The sequence below is a fragment of the Octodon degus genome, unplaced genomic scaffold (assembly GCF_000260255.1).
Source record: "Octodon degus isolate 3935 unplaced genomic scaffold, OctDeg1.0 scaffold00250, whole genome shotgun sequence".
Lineage (NCBI taxonomy): Eukaryota > Metazoa > Chordata > Mammalia > Rodentia > Octodontidae > Octodon > Octodon degus.
Genome location: NW_004524826.1, coordinates 320705 through 331023, shown reverse-complemented (window position 1 = coordinate 331023; position 10319 = coordinate 320705). Strand labels below are relative to the sequence as shown.

General features: G+C 42.0%; 1 pseudogene; it reads left to right on the top strand.

The window, feature by feature from the left end:
* The window catches only part of LOC111813977, a 25020-nt pseudogene extending 19438 nt beyond the window's left edge, over positions 1–5582 (top strand).
* The last annotated feature ends 4737 nt before the right edge of the window (positions 5583–10319 follow it).

Sequence of the window (10319 nt, the reverse complement as noted above, 5' to 3'; positions counted from 1 at the left end):
CCATGGGCAATTATTAAATAAGCTAATAGAAGCTTAAAAATGCTTCTTAAACAAAAAAGGGGAATAGCATGGGAATACAGATGAATACACCTAGGTTAATGGTACAAAAAGCCTTATTTACATTAAATTTAAAAAATATATATAACTGCCAGACAGATCTTCTGCTTCCGACTGTCACTGGACAAAAGAAATACTGGAGAAGTGATTTGGTGCCAACTTGACGAAACTTAGAAAATGAGCAAAAACAAGTATTTTGAGAGAAAAATAGTATCAACTTGTTTCTTCCTATGGTGGCTTTGTTGTCACTTCCAGCAAGTGTTAAAGGTAATTTTAGTTTTTGGGCTTATATTCCAAATCCACCACTCAATAGAGGAGTTCACTGGTGGGATGCTACTATACCCATATATGTTAATGAAAGTTCCTGGTTACCCGGCCCTTGTGATGCCCGGGGACCAGCAGTGCCAGCAGAAGAAGGATGAGATTGGAGTAGAAGGCTGGCTTATTTGTATTGGGAATGGAGCTCATTGCTTAAAAGCAAGCACACGAGTCTGGTTATCTATAGTAAATAATAATACTGGGGTAAGGGAGGAAAAAAGGGACTTTTTCTTCTCCAAGGAAAAATTTTAAAGGTCTAGCTCCTGATGGAACGTTTCCACCACCAGATCTGCCACCCTGCCAGAATACCAGTGTTGCTTATCTCAGTGATTGGGTACATTGCGAAGTCTGTAGAGAAGAAGCAGCCCGGGTATTGGTTAATACTTCCTATGGAAGCGTCATAGATTGGAGCCCTTATGACTGCCCGGAAGGCAGAAGGAAAGGAGCTAAGATGGAAACAGAATGGCAGTGATGAGATCTATACTAGCACTAGAAATGCCAATGATACAATAATGTGGCACGGAGGAGGAATGTTCCCTAGTGTCCCTCATGTTTCTGGGGGACCAATTCAACATCATCTTTGGAAATTGGTTACCTCATTAAATCATATGTCAGCATGGAAAAGTTATATATGGAGGAATCAATCCTCCTATAACTTACATCTAAAATTTAAAGGGAAAACCTCATTTTGCTCACACATGTGTTCACCTCCCTTACCTGTTGCTTGTAGGACCTAGTTATTGAAACCCTTCTAACCATACCATCACATGTCACCATTGTTCTTTATATACATGTCTAAATTCTTCTATTAGCCTTAATTTTTCCAGGGATAGCATTTATATTCTCCAGGCAAGGGCCAGGATTTGGCTTCCTGTACAACTGCATTGCCCGTGGCAAGACTCCCCTTCCATGATGCTGTTCCAACATTTGCTGGAGGTGTTAAAGAAGAGAACAAAAAGAATGATTGAACTTGTGATAGCGATAATTTTAGGAATAATTGCTGTCACAGCCACAGCTGCTACAGCCGGAGTAGCATTGAGCCAGCGTGTACAAACTGTTCATCTTGTGCAGCAGTGGTGTAAAGACACGGAACAATTATGGACTTCTCGAGGACACATAGATTCAGAGTTAAATGCGAAGATAAATGATATAGAGCAAGCTGTTGTTATGCTAGGAGATCAAATTGTTAATCTACAACATCAACTTCGTTTAAAATGTGATTGGAATACCTTTTCATTCTGTATAACTCTGATTACATGGAATCAGACTCATTTCCCATGGGAAAATGTAAAAAGACATCTATTGCATCGTGGTAATATTACCTCTGAGATCCTGTCTCTTCAGCAACATTTTGATAATACTTTTGTAAAACAATTGTCAGAATTGTCTGGCACTGATCTGTTACAAAGCATCTCAAATGACTTTGAAAACCTTAATCCTTTTCATGTTACTCCATGGTTTAGTGGAAGTGTAGTAGTGATTTGTCTATGTTGTCTCTGTACTATTTGTGTATCCTGCTTAGTCTGGTGATGAGGATGAGTCCAGCAACAAGCCATGGACCAAAAATCAGTAGTCCTTGCCCTGATGCTGCAAAAACTTTCAGCATAAAAACAAAAGTGGAGAAATGTAGAAGTATAGATTTGAGACAAAAGTCTGATGTCCCAAGAGAGCAGAGAACAATAGACAGAGCCCAAGCAGAGTTGCTGTCTGTTTGCAAATTCCCAGAAAGCTGGGATTCAAGGATGCAGATAACAGCTTCTCCTGCAGGCGCCCTGTCCTTTGATTCCTTGCTTGGGATGTTATTGGCTAGCATTTGTGTGGACCTAGTGTTAGGCAAATGGTGGAAGTTAATAACGATAGTAGTTTGCATTCACTTAGGTAATTATGCACATTCCTTAGTCTGCCTTTATCCCTTAATAAAAGTGAGATGCTTCTGAGGCTGTGGGCTCACTTGAAGAGAGACTAATCTCAGTGAGACCTCTGAAGCTACATTCATCAGGTCTTCTCATCCTTTCTTTCGGCACCGACCCGTAACATACAACACAGGAAGCCGATAAAGAAGGGAGGAGCAGGGGAGGGAGACAGATCCTGTCAAGCCACATCCCCAGTGACTCACTCCCAATCAGACCCCATCTCCTAGTTCAATGGTGATGGCCCCATGATCCAATCAATTCCAAAAGCCTCACCTAGTGAGCACAGGGCCTTTGGGGAACATTCTGGACTGAAACCATAGCTCAAGCCTTCTGCCTATGGGCCTTTGGGGGATGTTATCCACACCACAGCAGTTCTTTGTGTTCTCAGAAGCTGATTAGTGGTCCAGTTCTGCCTATCTTCTGTCCTCTTATCTGCCCTCTACTGCCCCTCTATTTTCAGTTTGTTGCCCAAATTCTGGCTTCTTCGTTATAAAACTTATATCCCTCTTATTGGAGAAGGAAAAACTTCTATAAGGGTGTCATAGTTTGGAGTTTTACAAGGGAACATTACATTACAGGACACATGTTTTCTAAGATTATTTTATAATAGTCACCCAAAGAATCACATACAAAGAGAGTGTATGAAATCTGTCCACACACTAAAGAGCAAAGTATCAAGTTGAGGGCTTGAATCCCATGGTAATTTCTTGGATGAGTCCATTGGAAGATCTAGAGCCCACAATAATGTTTCATGCTTGCCTGTTTCATGCATTTGTACTGGGAAGGCCCAAAGGTGAGTAGTGGAAGTTAGAAAGGGATGAAGGATCTGTGCTAGTAGGCTGAGAGGTCTGCACTGGAGTCAGGAAGGGACACTCTAAGCAAGGACCAGAGCTCCACCGACAAGTACCACAGCCATCCCCAGCAACACCAAGGTCCTGAGCTCCGTCAACAATGAACACAGCCAAATTCATTAGGAAAGCCAAAATGACAAGGTCCTCCAAGGGAACCAGCAGCTGCCCCAGGAACCCAGCAGCCTCCTGACTGCTTCTCTTCTTCCTCTCCAGTTCTTCCTCTTATGCTGCCCACAGCAATCCTCAGATAGGCCTCTCACACCCAGCAGGCATGCTGATTCAGTTCATGAATCAGCTGCGTGTTACAAGTTGCCGCTAGTTATCAATCTACCACAGAGGGGATAATTTAAAAAATCAGTTGAAGAATCTCGACTAAGTAGTTGTAGAATTCTGTGCACTTCATAACATGAAGATTGTCTATTTGGCTGGCTTTTACTTATCTCCATATATGGGGAGAGATCATGCTTCTTCATTTCTCAAATGTTTGCTCCTTTAAGACTCAGCAACTCTACAAAAAGTGCTTTGATCAAGTTAGTTACAACCATGATAGGGCAAAACACACTGAAAAAAAGAGGCCACATCTCAGTGCTTTGAGGGTTGTGTCTTTTACTATTTCTCACAGCTCTAGAACTGCAGTCCCCCAGAATGTCTGGAAAATGGGGGAAGAAACTGCAGTTAACTCTGGTGGACAGCATTAGACTGAATGTTCGCATCACCTGAATTCATTCATCCAGGCACAGACTCTCAGTATGGTTTCATGGCAGATACAGGGTCTCTAAAAAGGGAACTGAGTTAGATAAGGTCCTAAAGGCCCGATCTAATAGGATTAGTGTTCTCAGAAGAACCACTAGGTGGCCTGCTCTCTTTCCCTTCTTCCCTGAGCACACTACCAGGAAGGGCCGTGTGTGCTCAGACGGCCATAGCAAGAAAGTGGCCATCTCCGAGCTAGGAAGACAGCCCTTGCGGACACTGAATGTCCTTGCACCTTGATGCTGGATTTCTACCTCCAAACTATGAGATAACAAATCTCTGTTGTTTGATAAAGCTGCCTGGGAAGGCTAAGGAAGTATCTATAAAACCTTAGAGGGTCTTTTTTAAAAATGTATTTAAGACAGGGTCTACAGGGTCTCACTATGTAGATTGGACTCATAGTTATTCTCCTCTTTTCAGCCTCCTAATCCCTGAGATTACAGGTGAGCACCACCATGCATGAGGGGATTTTTTGTTTTGCTTTGTTTTTGGCAGAACTGGGGATTGAACTCAGGCCCTTGTGTTTGCCAGGGAAGCATTTATTCCACTGAGCCATCTCTCCGGCCCCCATGCATGAATCTTAAAGCAGGCTGTCTTAGCGTGCCCCTGGGGCAGGGTAGCACGGCAAACAGGGAATCGACCCCCTCAATCCCCCCTCCCCTGCTGTGCTCTGCCTAAGCAGGTGTGTTAGTCCGCTGAGCTATTTGGCCAGCCCAAGGGTCTTAAACTAAGGCCTGTTGTAGTTTATAACCAGATGTCCCCAGCAATCTTCAGAGAATCACAGGCAGGAGCTTCGGAAGGAGACTGATTACAGTAGTATTATAATGACTTGCTATGAGGAGGGATGTCCTGGTTGGAAGACACAGGTCACTGCGGGCCTGACCCAGAAGGTAGGATCTCCCTTCCCGGCTCCTTTCTTCACTCTCTCTACTTCCTGTCTGCCATGGGGCGAGTAGCTTGTCTCTGCTCTGCCGCTCTATCAGGCTGTCCTGCCTTGCAACAAGTGGATTACAGGCTGCAGTTGTGAGCCAAAATAAACCTTCTCCGTAATTTGTGAGTGTCCCAGTGACATGGGCAATGACCAAGACAGGGCCAGGGCCTCTGAGCCCTCCTGGGTCCATGAGCAGAGATGTCTTCCAGTACAACTGTTCTAACTGCAGCCTATGCAATCTATGCATTTAAACCCCTAATGCTCAGAAGGGCTGCAAAGACATCACCAGGCTGTCAGTGAGGTCTGTGACATGGGGGTGGGGGGATAAAAGATTAAGAATCGTGTTACCTCCAGACATAAAAGGAATACACAGGCCGAGTCCCCGCAGCCCTGCGTGCTGCCCTCACAGCCCAGCCGTGTCTCCTGCTCTCGAGTGCAGGCGCTACGGCCCATCCCCATGCGAGGCAGATCAAGATCAAGACTGCTTTGACCAATCGTGGTGAAGCGATTGGTCGAAGAAAAAGTGATGTATGAAAAAGAAGCAAAACAAGAAGAAGAAAAAAATTGAAAAAAATGAAAGCTTAAGATGGTGAAAATTACACCATTAAAAAGTAGACAGGAATCCAGGATGATGATCCCAGATCGCCGGTGCAGGTTGGAGGCAGCACATACCAGCCTTCAGGGGAAGTTAGGGAGTGAGAGAGACTGGGAAGAAGCTGAAGATCACTCACCATTTTGGATTCAGTGAGGTGAGAAGCCTGAAATTTTTCTGTACAGAGTGCTTTTGCATTAAATCCTAGAGTCCACTCTACAGTTCATTATTTTTACCACTGCTGGGTGTTTGAGTAGTATGAGAATGGGATTCTTTTACTGCAGTTGCAAATATTTTTCTTTGCATAATTTAGTGTATTAAATAAATGAGTTCATCTATAAATAAAGAAATAAACAGTATGTAGAACTGGAGCAGAACAATTCTCCATTTGTTTTAAATCATACGTTTTACTAGGACCTAACATTCAGTATTTTCATTCCTTCATATTAAAATGTATATTTTATATTTAAAATAAGAGGAAAAACATAGAATTAAAAACTTTGTATTGCTTGGGATTTAATATTTTTTTCTAATATTTATATTGAGTGTAAGCCTTCATGTAACCCTACGTATGTGTATCACATATATAGTCAGCAAATGTGTGCATCATATACAGTATACTGCATCACATGCCATGTGGTATGCCACATATGACATGATATAAGGATTAAAAATGAGAGCAAATGTTATTAAGCCAAGTTCAAGAGGGAAATTTAAAATATTATTTGTAGCATTTTAAAGCAGAAAACTAAGAGTCCTTCCAGGAAAGCTGAGCTGCTGCTCTCTGAAACAAAAACACCTTACACATCTGCCAGCATTGCTTGCAGAAGATAGCTAATGAGTCCATGTTAATGGTTAGTAGAGTAGCAAGGTCAAATCTTTCTCCTCTGGGGCTGGCAAGATAGCCAGTGGACTAAGAGCCTGCTTTGTCATGCTCAGGGGTTTGATTGCTGGTCCCACATGCCATGCTGGTCCCATCCCTGGGCTGCGCTGAGCCAGCGACAGAGTCCGGGTGTGGTTGTGCAGGCCTGTAATCCCAGCACTGAGGAGGATGAAAATAGGAAGATCATCATGAGTCCAAGCTGTGTAGTGACACCCTATACCAAATACACAAATGGAAAAAAGTTCTCGTCTGCTGGATCCTAGCTACAGTAAGGATATTGATGATGCATTATAAAAATGTGTAAAGAAGCTGTCTTGGAGGAAGAACAATCATTTAGGACTCTCCAGAGCTGGAGAACCTCATAGTTCTACTGACAGCAAGTCCTAAAGTCAAGAGAAGAAGCCAGTGTTGGCGAGGATGAGAATAAGCTGCAAAGCCTGTCCATGGTTAGTGATGTTGCAAAATGGTGTGGCCACTGAGGGAAACCTGGAGCTTCCTCAAAACAATTATGGGCTTTTTTTTTTCCCCTTCCTGGTACTGAGGATTGAACTCAGAATCTTGTGCTTGCCAGGCAGGCACTTATTCTACTGAGCTATCTCCCCAGCCCCCTCAAAACAATTAAAATAGAGCTACTATACAGTCACACAAGTTGACTTTGGGTACTGACATCAGAATCCTGGAGAGGGGTTAGTACTATTATATTTATTGTCAATTATTGCAAGATGTGGGCCACCCTAAGCACCGGCATGATGGTGTATGTCTATAATTTTAGCACCCTGAAAGACTGAGACAGGAAGATGGCAAGTTGGAGCCCTACCTAGGCAACTTACTGACTTAGGAAGACCCCATTTCAAAAAAAAAAAATCTAGGGATGTATCTCAGTGCAGAGACTCTGTATTCAATTTTGACTATCAACAAAAACTAAAGAAAACAAGCAGAAAGAAAAAGAAATAAAAGAGAAAGAAAGAAAGACAAGAGAGAGAAATGTGTCTGTTTACATAATGGAATACTCTTTAGCCTTGTAAAAGAAATTCTGCAGTATATGATAACAAGGATGGAGTCTGAGGACATTATGCTAAGTGAAATAAAACACAGTCACCAAGTTGAGCACAGTGTTACCCATAATCTCAGCTACTCAGGAGGCTGAAGCAGGAGAATTGTAAGTCTAAGGCTGGCCTGGCAACTTAGTGAGATCTTGTTTCAACATAAAAAATGAATAAGACTGGGAACGTGCGTAGCTAACAGGTAGAAATTCCCTGAGTTCAATCTCCAGTACTTAAAAAAAATCACCAAAAGACAAGTAGTACATGGGCCCACTTATAGGATGTGTCTAAAATAATCAAATTCATAGCTCAAAGACAGAATGGTGATTTCCAGGGTCTGAGGTAGAAGGGAAATGGGGACTTACTAATAAATTTTCAGTCCTGCAAAGTGAATAGGCTCTAGTGATCTGCTCTACAGCAACAATATACACTTAAAAATTTGTTACAGCTGGGTGTGATGGCACACCTTGGCACTTGGGAGGCTGAGGCAGGAAGATTGAAGTGAATTCAAGGCCAGCTTGGGCTACATCGTGAGTTCAAAGCCAGCCTGAACTACAAGATAAAATACTGCCTCAAAAAAATTGTTACAAAGGGTAGATCTCATGTTAAGTGTTCTTTCTTTCTTTCTTTCTTTCTTTCTTTCTTTCTTTCTTTCTTTCTTTCTTTCTTTCTTTCTTTTGTTCTTTCTTGGTACAGGGACTCACTACACAGCTCAGACTCATAGTGATCCTCCTGTTTTCAGCCTCCCCAGTGCTGAGATTACAGGTGTGCATCACCACGCCATTTTAGTGGTCAGCTCAGTGCACCTGGTTCCAGGGCTGGCACAGCATGTGGTGCCTGGGATTGAACCCTGTTCTCTGCGCTTGCCTAAGCAGCCTCTTAGATCACCAAGTTATTTCACTGTCCCTGTTAAGTGTTCTTATTAAAATAAAAAAATCTAATGTAACTCCCCACACCATGCTTAATAAAACATAGAATTGAGAAATAGACAGAGGTCAAGCTTTAAGATTAAAGTGTCTTAGTTACTGTTCTTATTGCTGAGGCAAAATACGAGGCACCCAAAGCTAAAGGAGGAAAAGTTTGTTCAGCTCACAGCTGGCAGAGGTTTCAGGCCATAGTGGGTTGGCTCAAAGGAAGGATAGCATGGCAGAAAAACATCACAGAGGAGAAACAGTTCATGGTGGCAGAACACAGCGAAAGCAAGTGACAAGTGACAAACTATAAGTAATTAGCAACAAGTCTCTTTCTGTCCCTCCCACTATATCTGGGACAGACAGCATTCACACCCTCAACCCTAGAACCCTTTGTTATGGTTTGTGTATAGTTTTCCCTGCAAAGCCTCATGCAGTCTTGGGGTGGCTTCTGGAGTTTGAGATTGATTATTGTGGGTATAGATGCTGCACTTGCCCTGGGGCAGGTAATTTGCATTACAATGTAAGCTGGGAAGAGAAGCTAGCTGCTTGAGCTGCTGCTACCTCTTCTTGTGTTCTTGCTCTTTGCCACCACCATGAAAGGTTGCTCTCTGCCTTGGAGCCAGCTGAGTATGGACCGAAACTTCCAGTAACTGTGAGCTAAATAAACCTTTCCTTCCTTCATTTTGAGTGTTGGGTATTTGTCCCAGCAACAACAGAAGAGTAACTAAGACGCCCTTTATCCTAGCATTGTACCGTAAACCATCACATACTCTAGATCCATGCCTGGCCAATTGACCGCACGAGGCTTTGGGGAGCTATCCAGACATAAGCCATAACAGTAAGTAAAATAGCTTAGAGCAATATGTTTTAAGGGGAGTTTTCCTTTGCAGTGTGTTCATATAGAATTATATTTATGAAAGAAATAAATTGCATCAAAATAGGCACCATGTAAGAATAATAACATCAACTTTCAATTATTCATCCTAGTTAAGTAGAAATAAGATATTGATAGTGTAAACAATTGTCTTGCCTTTTCTCTGAGGGGCTGGATGTGGGAAGCCCAGCAGAATCTGTGGATGCTCAGGTGCCTTATATAAAATGAGACAATATTTCTGTATACCTGAATGGATTTTTCCCTATACTTTATTTACATTTAGAATACTTTTAATATCTAAAACAATGTAAAGGCTATGTAGACACGGTTGTACTGTCTAAGGAATGACAAGACAGAAAGGTTTGTAGTTGTTTAGTACAGACGCAATGTTTTTCTAAATATTTTCAGTCCATGTCGGGTTGAACCTGTGAATATGGAACCCCCTGGTACGAAGGGCTCACTGATCTCAGATATAGAGCAAAGATGAATCCTCATGCTGTGTCTGCTCCCAATGTCCTACTGAGTTGACTCTACCATTACTCTGAAACCAGCTTATAATTGGGCAAGAAAAGACTGCTACGGAATGGCTCAAAAAAAGAGGTTAAGAAGCTACAGTAACATTATTTTACAAAGCACATTCACACAGTCTCTGTAGCCATCTGAAGTTGCCTATGTATGGTATGTACTGTGCAAGTGTTGCAATAATTAAAAGATTTAGAATTAGTTTCTTTTAAGTAAATCATGGAACCCCAAGTAATTTTAGAATTCATTCTATTAAGTGTATTTATTTAGTCAGATGTTTATTTGTGCTTATGTTTTCATTTAACACTACAGTTTCAGTGGACATTCAACTGAAAACAGTAAAATTAGTGCAAATGGTTATATACACTGCTGAGAGACAAATGAATATTCAGTTGAGCTAGATGTTTAGAGGTATATGGGTTTTGTCAAATGTGGGTTCAAAACATAATCTTCAAGTTTTACCATTCTTAATGGTAGTGATATGGGGAGAAAAACTGATCTTGGGTGGGTGACCTCCAAATGATACAGGGAACCTCCAACTGATACAGGGGAAAAATGACCTCCTGACCTGACATGGATGAGTTCGTGTTCTCTAAAACCGAACAGTGAATTTTAGGAACAAACGGAGGTTATGAGCAGAATACATTTACTGGGGGAAACAAAGTTCCTGT